This window comes from Acipenser ruthenus, chromosome 27 (genome assembly GCF_902713425.1).
Source record: "Acipenser ruthenus chromosome 27, fAciRut3.2 maternal haplotype, whole genome shotgun sequence".
Taxonomy (NCBI): Eukaryota; Metazoa; Chordata; class Actinopteri; order Acipenseriformes; family Acipenseridae; genus Acipenser; species Acipenser ruthenus.
This window is the reverse complement of record NC_081215.1, coordinates 7,130,001-7,142,727: the sequence shown is the minus strand read 5'-3', so window position 1 is coordinate 7,142,727 and position 12,727 is coordinate 7,130,001. Positions and strand designations below refer to the sequence as shown.

Below are 12,727 nucleotides of genomic sequence, written 5' to 3'. Positions count from 1 at the left end.
CTTGGTAAGCGACGCTGCTTACAGAAGTGAATACTAACAAAATAAATATGAATAGCAACGGAAGAAAGTCCAGTCTTTCTTTCATCACTGGCATAGCTTTATTCCGGTTAGAGCGAGATCCTAACACCATTTTTAGGAAAGTATAGAAAAAGTGTGTCCTCTTATTCACTTACTGTTTCACAGTGTAATGAATCTGAAACAAGTGTACACTGAGGATGCATAGACAATGTTGCGATATCTCAAAATGTTCAAGTTCTACTTATTATTCAGTCATCTTGCCTTAAGTGTGTGTACATTATGAACACTGATATTCCATGAAAAACCCCAATATGTACAATTACTTCCCTAGTGCTGTTTACACCCCCCTTCTTAAAGAAACACATCACTAACCACCTGACCTAGCACTAACGAATGGTCTTCTTCTTCCTCTTCTTAACAGTATGTACAAAACAATAAGGCATCTTATAACAATAGTAGCATTACAGTATGGGGTCTAGGGATTTTACTATGTAGCTATCTGATTATTAGCCTTTATACGGTCTTACCAAAATACTATAGATAATTAAAAGCAACCGGTGTGATAACCGTTTCTACATCCATCATCTCATCATCCTAACACAAAGAAGACTGTTCAAAATGAAACGTTTGTTTGCACACTGTTTCCATTGTTTCCAGATTTTCTGACTGAGTGTTTTATGTCCAGGATACCCAACCCAACCCAACCCAACCCAACCCAACCCAACCCAGAAAGCAGAAATGCAGAAACATTAACCTGTTAACGTTTCTCTCGTGAGACTGGGTTGCATGTCTAAATGCTTTTAAATAACACTGAAGCCAAGTGGAAACTATTTTAAAGACAATTAAAGACAGTAAGTTTACCTTTGGTATTATAGTAAATAAACAAGATACAATACTGGTAAACAATGTCCCCGATATTTTCTTATCTTTGTTAAACTGATTAAAGGCACCAGCAAAAATGGGTACTTGCTCAAAAGTAAGATTTCAAATGATTTTTGACAGATTCTATAGAAAACTAAAGTACTTTTGTGGTACTTGTTGTGTAGTACTTCTCTGGTACTGTAGTACTTTTTTAGTATGCCTTTAAACCTTTGTAATGCTGGTCCTACTACAGAAGGTGCTGGTTCTGTCATTGTATTGTGTATAAAGTATTGTTTAACACTTGGCACTTTATCTGAATTACTGCAAGAACCAAGCAGTAGCACAACCACATGGCTCAAGGACATGAAGCTGAAAACTCAGTTTTACAATGTATGTTTTATTCTGTAAGAAAATGTACTATTTTTCAGTTACTTTTGTAACTGTTGAACACCTACAGACTATAATAAAACATTACTTTCACTTGCAGTTTTTCGCTATTGTTACCTCAAGAAGACACTAGACAAAATATTAAAACAGAAGCCCTTTTTATTAAATGATAAAATGTAACATATATTTTATTAAATGATAAAATCTGACAGTTCGATTCACTTTCAATATGTGCAGTCGATTGCCTCGACTGCCTCGACGTTTGCACAGGTGTTTAAATGCTTGACTGAAACGTCTGCCCGTTCCAGGAATTCCTTCTTTATTGCATCTATCACAGTATAAAGGCAGCCGATTTAATGGAACCCTGTCACATTGAAAATGAAATGCCAATTGAAAATATTATTGAACAGTGCGTAATACAAAAGGAATGTTTTCGGCCCTTTCAAGGTTTAATTGAATGTATGCATATAGCAGAAAATACATCGTATTTATTGAAAAGGGACATGTTTATAAAATGCAAAGGAAATGGATCAAAACTGAAAATATAAAGATAAGAGTATTTAGATTGGCAAAAATAAACAATTGCCTGTGGCTGAGAGTTATGTGCCAAACGTTTTTATTCAAATACTTATGTTTTCAATAATAATAATAATAATAATAACATATTTTCCTCGATGATGACGATATCAATTCTATTTAAAAATAAATAAATAAATAAACGTTTGGCAACGAGACAGAGGTTTGACTCTTTTTTTTCTGTTGTAATCGCAGCCATTACCAATGACTTCATTTTTATAAACTTTATGCTCGTACAGTTGCGTGGTTTCCTGCAACTAAATAAATCATCACAGTGGCGTTTCTTTAAATTATTTGTCCATAAAGTTAATTATTAGCAGCAGCAGAGCAAAAGCAATACTTGATTTGACTTTTTAACACAACTGCAAACTAAAAGGCAGGTAAAACGAGAGAGGCTAGATGGGATACGGTAGTGAAATACTTATCACATTCTTACGTGTTTCCAAATTAGCGATTCATTTTAGAATACATTTCGGCACACCAAAGCTCGCTCTGTTGCATTTTGGGATAATTCTGTATTATGAAATGCATCAAGTAGCCTATTCTATTTTGCGGTGGTATACCAACATCTGTACAAACAAACACATACTTGCATATGTATTTCTCGTGTGTTGTTGATTACTCATTTAAAAATAAAATGACAACATAACTCCCCAACAAAATAATCGTTAATATCTTAAAAACCATAGCTGCACTAACGTTAGCTTCAACTGCACAAATGAAGTTTGGTTCAGTTCCGACATTGTAGGGGGGCTGAGTGACGTCACTGGCCTAAAATAATATTGTTAATATCTCAGAAACAATAATAGCAAAAACGTTCGTTTCAACGGCACAAACGTAGCACAAACGAATGATATATAACTAATCGTTTGTGCTGTTTGTAGGGGGGCCAACTTCACGGAGCTGAAATCATGTCTTTTGCAACACATCCTACACAAGATTTATTAACTTACTATAAAAACAAGGTTGTATTCGATAACTTCTATTAAACAAAAAGGGATTGATTGAAAACAGTGATTGGTTGAAAATAGTGATTGGTTTCTTATAGCCGATTTTATAAATGAACAGAGTAAATACTGACCTTTTTCTTTTTTCAGATGTATTTATTTACAGTATGTATGTATGTATGTGTGTCAAAGGAGCAGTTGGCACAGCACACAGTGATGGTTACAGACCATCTTCAGCGGCTAGGTCTGAAGGTCAATTCAGAAAAGAGCCGCCTCGTGCCGAGCCAACAGACCGAATTCTTGGGTCTGCATCTGGACTCTGTGTCCATGGAAGCGACCCTGTCGACACAAAGAGTTGCCTCGCTGGAGCGGTGTCTCTCCCTATTCAGGTTGAGAGAAACAGTCAGCATGGAGCCGTGTCAGCGCATGCTGGGGTTGATGGCTGCCGCCTCGCAAGCCCTTCCTTTGGGCTTACTACACCAGAGACCTCTGCAGGCCTGGTTCAATGCCTTCGCGTTGCATCCGCGGAGAGACAAACACCGCAGGTTGAGGGTATCCCGAACCTGCTGGGAAGCACTGCGCTGGTGGAAAGTTCCGTCGAACATCCGCCAGGGCGTACGCTTGGGTCCCATCTTCCGAAGGGAGGTTATTACGACCGACGCTTCCAAGCAGGGTTGGGGAGCAGTCTGGAACGGGTCGGGGACTCGCGGAGTGTGGTCAGGACCCTGGAGGTCGGCCCACATCAATGCTCTGGAACTCAGAGCGGTGGACCTCGCCCTTCGGCACTTCTTGCCAGTGCTTCTAGGCAAGCACGTGTTAGTGCGGTCAGACAACACCACGGTAGTGGCGTATATCAACAGCCAGGGCGGCTTGCGGTCCCCCGGTCTTCACCGGATGGTAACACGGCTGTTGCTTTGGGCACAACCGCGTTTAGCCTCTCTGCGTGCGGTTCACCTACCGGGCAGAGTCAATTACGCAGCGGATCTCCTGTCCAGAGGAGGTCCTCTTGCAGGCGAATGGCGTCTTCACCCTCGGGTGGTAGAGCGCATTTGGGACTGGTTTGGCACAGCGCAAGTCGATCTCTTCGCTTCGCGAGAGACCACGCACTGTCCCCTATGGTTCTCGGTGAAGGACCTCGACAGTCCCCTAGGAGTCGATGCACTGGCTCACGAATGGCCGCCAGATCTCCTGTACGCATTTCCACCGATTCCGATGCTCCCCGCCTTCTTGGAGAAGGTCAGGGTAGAGCAAGCGACAGTGATTCTGATCGCTCCTCGGTGGCCTCGGAGGATATGGTTCCCGAGTCTGGTGCAGTTGTTGCACGGTCGCCCGAGGGAGCTCCTTCTGCGAGCGGACCTGTTGTCCCAAGCCCAAGGAGGGCTATGGCACCCAAACCCCAAACTCATGCAGTTATGGGCTTGGCCCCTGAACGGGAGCGCCTGTCAGCCTTAGGGCTTTCGACGGCGGTTATATCGACCATTCAGAGTGCGAGAGCGCCCTCTACTCGGTCGCAATATGCGTATAAGTGGCAATTGTTTCAGAGTTGGTGTGTGGCTGAGGGCCATGACCCGGTCACCTGCCCTATGGCAGTGATATTACAGTTTCTGCAGAAGCTGCTAGATGAGGGGAAATATCCCTCTACACTTAAAGTGTATTTAACCGCTATTTCGGCTTGCCATGTACGCATTGACGGGTTATCACCTGGTTGCCATTTCCTGGCATCTCAGTTCCTAAAGGGCGCAAGACGCTTGCGGCCTCCAAGGTCGACCAGTTTACCGTCATGGAGCCTTGATGTGGTGCTAGAAGCCCTTACCAAGGCACCGTTCGAGCCTCTCCACAGTGTGGATATGAAGTTCGTGTCTATTAAGACTGCGTTTTTGCTATCAGTGGTATCAGCAAAACGCGTGGGCGAGTTACATGCACTTTCGGTGCATTCATCATGTACTCGTTTCGCAGGAGACGGTTCTAAGGTCTCCATGCGTCCAAATCCGGCCTTTTTACCCAAGGTCATATCCCCGTTTCACATGAACCAACCAGTCGAGTTGATGGCGTTCCATCCTCCTCCTTTTTCTTCCCCAGAGGAAGAGCGGTTACACATGCTCTGCCCTGTGCGGGCATTGAGGTGTTATATTGACCGCACAAGGACTGTGAGGCAAACAGAACAGCTGTTCATATGCCATGGTTCTAAGACTTTGGGTCAGCTGTTGTCTAAGCAACGCCTTTCTCATTGGATAGTGGATGCTTTTCAGTTAGCATATGATTCTATGGGCCTTCCGCCACCAGGGCAGTTGAAGGCACATTCCACTAGGGGTATGGCAACATCCTGGGCCCTCTTTAGAGGGGTGCCGATGTCTGACATTTGCGCTGCAGCCAGTTGGGTTACACCGCATACATTTACGAGGTTCTACCGGTTAAATGTACTGGAATCCTCTGCTCCGTCATTTGGAGCATCTGTGTTACACTCTATGACGCCTCAGGTTGCGGACGTGTAGAGTGGTTGACAATATGGTGTGACTATTCCACCTTGGGACAGGTGTCATTGCGAGCATATGTACTGCCTACGCAGTTGCGTTATGACGTAAGTCTGTCCTACTGCCGAGAATCCTCCCTCGCGACGGCTTGGGTACACTGTTCCCATACCTTGATGGTTATTTTCGACTTGAAAGGGAACGATAGGTTGCGGATGCAACCCCGGTTCCCTGAAAGAGAAAATAACCATCAAGCTGCGAGGTCGCTCTGGAGGCCTTCACGGCCTGAAGGGCAAAAGAGGAAGTGACTCTCTGCGCGTTGCGTATAGTAAGCTCCCAGGGGGGCGGGCTTACACGCCAGCTTGCGCGGAGGCCTATCGGCAGCTTTGACATAAAGCTCAGCCAATCCCTACTGCCTGACGGCAATGTCCCCATACCTTGATGGTTATTTTCTCTTTCAGGGAACCGGGGTTGCATCCGCAACCTATCGTTCCAGATAGTGTTGGGAAGAACAGGTCTACTGTGCTTGACAAGCTGCTTGTTCACAGATCAACATGATGGTCCTCTTTAGTGTCATCCTGGAAACATACCATCTGCTAGCACCATAGCAAAATGTGTTTCTGAGCATGATTGTGCTATGCTGTTGGAGGTGACATTGTTGGCTGAGATATACAGTATTATCATGAAGTTGCCATCTGCTCTGTATAGTCAAAGATTTTTTCATAGATTTCTTCTTCAATTTCAGTATCCCATATGATATTTGTAATGCACATTTTTATTGCCTGCGTGCAGTACCTTACACTTTTCTCTATTAAATGTCATTTGCCATGTGTCTGTGCCCATTTCTGAATGCTGTCTAGATCATTTTGAATGACCTTTCCTGCTGCAACAGTGTTTGCCACTCCTCCTATTTTTGTGTTGTCTGCAAATTTAACAAGTTTGCTTACTACACCAGAATCTAAATCATTCTGTGGGAATCTAAATCATTCTGTGCTGTAGCTACTTTTTAAATACTAATCTAGGTATCCGATTATCTGACTGATGAAACTTGGTATGGCCTCTTCTTCATTCACACTAAGAGTATCATAATGTAGAAATGTCTGCAGGAGGCTGTCTGTCAGTTTTGTACATGTAAGTCACTGTTATTTATTTAGATATAGATATAAAATTTCGAAAGTAATTTGAAAATGAACCCTAACCAAGACTTTAAACTCGGCACAGAAACCAGGACGGGTGGAGACATTGAAGAAGACACGTTTTTACACAGTGAACAATTAGAACGCGTTACCAAGCCATGCTGTTAATCAGCCATGGTAATCGTGGTAACAGACTTGAATAGTTGATACTGTATTAGATTAACTGACATACAAACACCAGCTTTCAAGACCTCAAAATGTGTAAATGTAACACTGATACCAGTTTCTTGAAAGGTACTCTTACACCTGAAAATAAGACTTTTAACATGTGGAAGCTGGTATTTTGTAAATCAGTTAATTTTCAAATTGCTAATTTAATATACTGTATGTAGCTCTAATTTTGTATTTGTTAGTTTTATTTTAAAAGTACAAGTTTATTGTTTTACAACTATGAGCTAGTGCATTATAAAAGTAGAAGCTACCATCTGTGCTATTAGCTGACTAGATTTGGTACAAAAAATTATTGCTCCAGTAATTGTGAAAACCACAGGGGCATAAATCAGAAATCTCCACATAGGTTTAGGCTTATGTAGTTATAGCTTGTAGAATCACAGACTTTAAGGATGTTAGATGTAGGGAATTTTAAACCAGCTCAAAAGAGAGGTGTTAGATGTGAAAATTCAACACTGCTGTACAAGTGTGATGGGGCACCAGAAAAAGCTTGTCAAATGTAAGTGCTTCTCTGACATTATTGTCACATGACCAGCCAGAATTTAACCTTTGCTTTAAAAAAGGTGTCTTGTATGCCTTTGACGGCTGGAATGTTTAAAGCTTAGAACATCAAAAATGATGTCAGTGAGCTAGCTGCTTATTGTGTATTTGTTGCATGAATTCCAAGATCCACACAGGTTGCTTTAGACTCACGATTCAGCCTAAAGCAACATAAGTCCCCTGATAACTTAAAATCTGGAGATGACTTGCCTTAACCCTGCAGACTTATCTTTTGAAAGGGTTTAGCGGCTTCTCAAATTTTGTTCTGAAGGTGCGTGTAGAATTGTAATGAGCCACGCAGCTTCTTGCTCACTTGAGATTCTATTTTCTGTCCATTTTCCTCCTGATCTGTGTTTTCTACACCCTTAGTGAAAGGGTATATTAATCAAGGCAAGAAATATGTTCTAGCCCCTAGTTTGCATAGCAAAATGATATTTTGTTGTTGTTTGTTTTTCAGACTTCAGGAAAAACGATGAATCTGGTTTGTGAAACAGGATCCGTGTTTTACTGTTTCTCAGGTTAACTGATATACAGGTAGTGAAAAGTGTAGAGTCCTTTTATGATGAGGTTGTACTATTGCCAGAAGGATGGAGAGAGTCCAGCAAAGATCAACCAGACTAACACATGGCTTAATGGATTGAGGGAAACTGAATTTATTTAGTCTAGAAAAGTGGTTCTCAACTTGCAGCAAATAAGAGCTGCCTATTAAAATGTGTTCAAATTTAAAAGGAGTGCTCTGATTTTGTTTTCTGCTGGCCCATAACGTCTTCTGTCTGATGTAGCACGTGCGCTAGTCACGCAAAGGGAATGGGAGTTCGGTTAGAGCAGAGCACTTGAGTAAACGAGACAAGAACAAGCACTGATCGGTTTGTTGCTCGGGGAGAGAAATGTTCTTGTGAGGCTTTAGAAACAACAGAAAGAAATCAGACAGATGAAGGAAAGAAGCATCGTAGCTTGGCAGTAAAGGGAGAAGGGTTCACGATGACTGGAAAGAAGTGTTTGCTGTTGTAGAAAGCGGCGGAAAGCCATTTTGTTTAATATATTGTACCAGCCTTTCTGTGTCCAAAACGTACAATGTGAAGAGGCACTTTGAGATCAAACATGAAGACTTTCAAACAAAGTATCGAGAGAAATCTGAAGATACAAAGTTGAGAATCGGTCATCTTCAGAAATCGCTGGACAATGAGCAAAAGGTCTTGTGTGCCACATTCACTGGAGCTGGCTCCGTGGCATTTGCATCTTATAACATTTCTTGGATACTTGCCAAATATGGGAAACCATTTAATGAGGGGGAGCTAGTTTTTTTGGAATCTGTGGAGTATCTCTTCAATGATTCGTGAAACATATGTGCAATCCAAGATGGCTTCTCTAGCTAAACAGGAAGTGATGCACATTGGAAGTTTTTCAAAAAGGCACCCCCTCCTTTAAAGAGTCCCAGGTTTAAATTCACAACATAAAGTGGGACGTCTTATTGCTCCAGCCAATCAAGTAAGTAACATTCAAATTAGCAGCTGTTTCTGTCCAAACACCACTATGATTGGTCCATTTGGAATCCAAGGCTTGGTTTTAATCAGTTCCTTGCCCTGCCCCTTGGTTTCATGCCTCCATGATTGGTTAGCTTGAAATACAGGGCTTGGTTTAAGGTATTGAAAGCTCTGCCCTCGCTCTGTATTCACAGTAACGAAGCCTTTGTTAAAAAGTTTAAGAGTTCAAAACTTTTCAAAGGATATAACTCTTGTTAAGGGTTTTCTAGTTTGTTGAGAATTTCTGTTATGTTCTCTCGAAGGAATTTCCTTTCTTTACATACTAAATATGTAATAGTGCATTGTCGTTTGAAGTTGAAATCATTTCTGTCGGCCTTAGCGAATTTGCTGAAGGTGAGAATTCTTATGTTAAAAATATAGATACCTGAAAGTGAATCTGTGCTGTGCTGCCTTCCCATAATGCCATGGTAAAAGCAGCATTCCTGCATTCCCATTTATCTTTTTAAAGTTCAACTTGTCAGTTTTCGATGGGGGAAGCTAAAATTTAGTTTAGAACTGAAATGTGTTCCTTGTTCAATATCATATGTGAGTTCCATATAAGTCTATTGTTGTTTCTATCTAGATCCTTATGTGGCATTCCCTTGCTATTTCAGCACAGACTGTGTTCTGATTTTCTCTATAGGTTGCACAGGATTTACCTATGAGCTTCAGAATTCAGTGCAAAACTAATATTCTTCATCACCTTACTTCTGAAAAGCACTGATCTAAACAGAAACACCAGTGAATAATCATACAGAACATGCAAAAAGTAAGAAAATAAGTATTAGGATAATGTAGATGATAAAAAGTACAAAGAGACAAGAAACTCTTGCACTTCACAGTAAAGAACGCAAGGTCAAACTATCCATCAGCATCAGAGAATTTCACTTTTAGGGTGCTTGTGATGTTCACATTCAAGCGGTAGGAAAGTGAAATGGAAAGGACATGGTACTGAGCAAGAAAGCAGATGACTGCATATCACAGGCACCGTGTAGATAGCGTACACTTTGAAAACAGCTGCCAGTTATGCTTTACTCAAGACGGGTCTCACATCCTGCTCCCTTCTGGAAAGCTTTAGCTGGGCAGCGGTCTGCCTTGCTGCAGGTCAATTCAGAACACTTCATATAGCTGTCATGTCCTAATGTAGGCAGATGCTGCTAAATAAGAGGTACTTTTATTTTTTTTAAACTCAAAAAGCATTTGTGCCCTGCAAGTCTGATTTTACGGGTTAAAAAATCAAGATAATTTTTGACATTGGGTATATGACTAATTCTTCACTGAATATGTAGAGTAAGGGGAAAACGCACAATTTAAAACGGTAAATAAAAAACAAGTTTGTATTGGGAAAGCAAAACTGGTTTCCTCTGTGTGGACATGTTTCTTTGAACTTCTCTTGCCTAAAAAAAAAAAAAATCGAGAGCCTAAATGCAATAAATGCAGAAACTCAGAATGAGTACTTGTTTAATCAGAGCCAGGCAGTGCACCCCAACAGAAACATGAAAATACAGAGCAAGCTCTGGCTGGAACAACAGAGCAGCCTCTGAATAGTGAATGAGATGAAGGCTTTGTGAATTGATTCAGAAATGGAGAGGGATCTGCTGATATATCTTCACAGTTTCAGATTCCCTGCTTTAGTACTTTTGTGTTCTTAAAAGGAGCGTATTGCCTTATGTACTGCAAGTTGCTGCTAGGCTTACTTAATGAATTATTCAGAGATATCGTTCCTGCACTATTACAGATACCACGTGTAGATCAGATAGTGGTGTTGATAATATTGATCAAAGTACTCATTGAGGACAATTATTAAAAACTCAACAATGCAATACAATAATAAACAGCATAACCAGGCAGGTATAAAAGGAACGGCTACAAAGGCAGTAGCTGTCTGTGTGAAGGTAAGGACCTGGACCTGAATACCGTGTCCATTAAAACAAAGTATATTAAGCCTGTTATTTGTGAATAATATGTTTAAAGTCAGGAAGTCGGATTAGCGGTCTGACAGAGTTAGAGATCGTGTTAAGTTTAGTTAGCGCTCCAAAACAGGAACTAGGATTTATTTTAGTTTTGTATTGTTTGTTAAAAGCCATGCTCCCACTGGAGAAGGGACTGCAGAACAAATAAACATGCAGGTACTGTCCTGTTGAAACCCATACTTTGTTTTCGAGAGTGCTTTGTCCGCCAAAGACAGTGTTAGGAACTCAGTGTTCAAAATTATACTGTAAATAAAGAAACTTTTGTCACAATATGTAATTATGAAAAAAGTTTTTTTACATTGTTAATGTATAATTGTGTTACTTTTAGCAAACAATTTGAAATGTGTAATTAACCCATTGTTGAAATGATTGTTGCATAATAAAATGGTATTCTCTTTTCTGTGGAATTGTTCTGACTGCTTTTGTTGATGAAATCAACAATCTATCTGCTCTCCCTTTCTCTTCAAAGCCACACAGCCAATTTTAGAAGATTTGTAGAATCAGTCTCTGCTCCAGCTTTGATTGGCTTATTGGTTTTGTGTCACATATGGTTAGTAACTATAGCAACACACTCCTAGATGATGATATATATATATAGTGTACCTAGAAGAATTGATGCTGTTTTGAAGGCAAAGAGTGGTCACACCAAATATGGATTTGATTTAGATTTTTCTTCTGTCCACTCACTTTGCATTTAGTTAATTGATAAATATAATCTATTAACATGTCTATTTTTGAAAGCATTCTTACTTTACAGCATTTTTTCACACCTGCCTAAAACATTTGCACAGTACTGTATATATATATATATATATATATATATATATATATATATATATATATATATATATATATATGTGTATATATATATATATATATATATATATATATAATATATATATTAAATCTCCACCAGAGTCAAAGAGCTGTCAACAAATTCCTTTCTAATCAATTTTCTGCTTGGCAAAAAGTACAGTATATCGAAGTTGATAAGAAAGCCAATGAGCCTATTGAAATCACAATACAGATGCAGTTCCAGCCTATTTTATTAGGGATTACAGTGAGTAATACAAAGAAACTAGACACACTGATGTTTGTCAATGCTTTCTTGCTATGTAGTTCACAGAGGTCATTGTCACACATGTAAACCTAGAGCATTTTAAAGTACCATAGAATCCATCTAGGTTGCATCAGCCACTGATGTTTAGCGGTAATCCTGGGATAATCCTGATAGGTGGTTGATGCAATCTAGGTGGGTAGAGGAATACAAGTTTTACTTTCAAACATTTAGTGTTGTGTGTGAATGTGTTTCAAAGGGAAATTATTCTGTATGAAAATGTTATCACCTGCAATGGATTTCATTCCAGATGACGGGGGTCTCTATGCCATAGGGCAAAGGTTATCCTGATTCAGTTAAGAATAGCTGATCAAATTGAGAATGCGTCAACAGATTACTTGACCTCAATCCAATCTAGCATGCCTTGGCTCTTCTTGGAACATGCATTCGTAGGAGGAAGCCAAGCAGTGAGAAGGGACTTCGTGGGTCAGCAGTCATGTCTCGGAAGACTTGGGACCTCAGAAAAGGAGTGACTATATTTTAATGGATATTGAAAAGAACAAAGCTGCCATTGTAACAAGTAAGGTGTTACAGCAAAATGCGTTTTTGTGTTTTCTTTTGCTTTTAGATCAGATTTGATTATAAAAATATGAATATTTTGCTTTTCAAGGTTTGCAGTGAGCTTCTTTTTGAACCTGATGTGAAAATCTATAAACCAATTGTAACAAAAGACAAAGAAAATTGGGAACAATCTTGCAGGTATACCACCCACATTTTTTTATTCTTCTGTTTTTCTGCAAATGAAAAATTGGAGGTTTATTCTATATTCAGAATTGTTTTTCTTTTAGTTTCTTTCCTTTAGGCTTTAACTTGAAAAAATTGAGCAAACTGCTGAGTCTGTGCTTTTGTTTAATGAGTTTGAATTACCTTCTAACGGCTGGCCAGAAAGTATCCAATTCACCAATCGAAAGTGACGGTCCAGAAAATGGGTGTCCGGGTGTGCTCTGTGA

General features: G+C 40.1%; 1 protein-coding gene across 7 annotated transcripts in view; it reads left to right on the top strand.

Moving 5' to 3' along the window:
* LOC117425525 (kazrin-like) overlaps window positions 1–12,727 on the top strand; it is a 321,926-nt gene that overhangs the window by 109,954 nt on the left and 199,245 nt on the right. The window lies entirely within an intron of this gene.